Here is a 627-nt window from a genome sequence, read left to right on the forward strand (position 1 = left end):
TCAGTAATGTTACTGAGATGAACATGGCATTGACAATGACTAAGGCCAGGAACAGGAGAAAGGGAGAGAAGGAAGAGGAGATTGTGGCTTGCCCTTTCCTGTAGGACCATGAACTATCTGACTTGCCTTTAGGGTAGCAAAAGCTTGACAAAGTCTACAAAATAGGCAAGCTTTATACTAAATTTCAGAATGTAGAATATTGGAATATTCTTTTGCCTCATGATTTTTCTGTACCTGTTGAGATGATGATGTGATTTTTGTGCTTCATTCTCTCAATGTGGCATATCATATTAGGGATTTGATTTATTGTTGAACCAACCTTGCATCCCAGGGATAAACCCCACTTGATCATGGTGAATGATCTCTTTAATGTGCTGTTAAACTTGATTTACTTGATTTTCATCTATGTTCATCGGGGATATTGACCTGTCATTATCTTTTTTTATACTGTCCTTATTTGGCTTTGGTATGAGAGTAATGCTAGCCTTTTAAAATGAATTTGGAAGAGTTTCTTTATCTTCATTTTTTTTTTTTTTTTTGAAGAATTTCAGAAGGGTAGCATTAAAGCTCCCATGATGCTATCTGGTTCTGGACTTTGTTGATGATGTTGTTGCTGGGAGGTTTTAA

The sequence above is a fragment of the Mandrillus leucophaeus genome, unplaced genomic scaffold (genome assembly GCF_000951045.1).
Source record: "Mandrillus leucophaeus isolate KB7577 unplaced genomic scaffold, Mleu.le_1.0 Scaffold124, whole genome shotgun sequence".
In the NCBI taxonomy this organism is placed as follows: Eukaryota; Metazoa; Chordata; class Mammalia; order Primates; family Cercopithecidae; genus Mandrillus; species Mandrillus leucophaeus.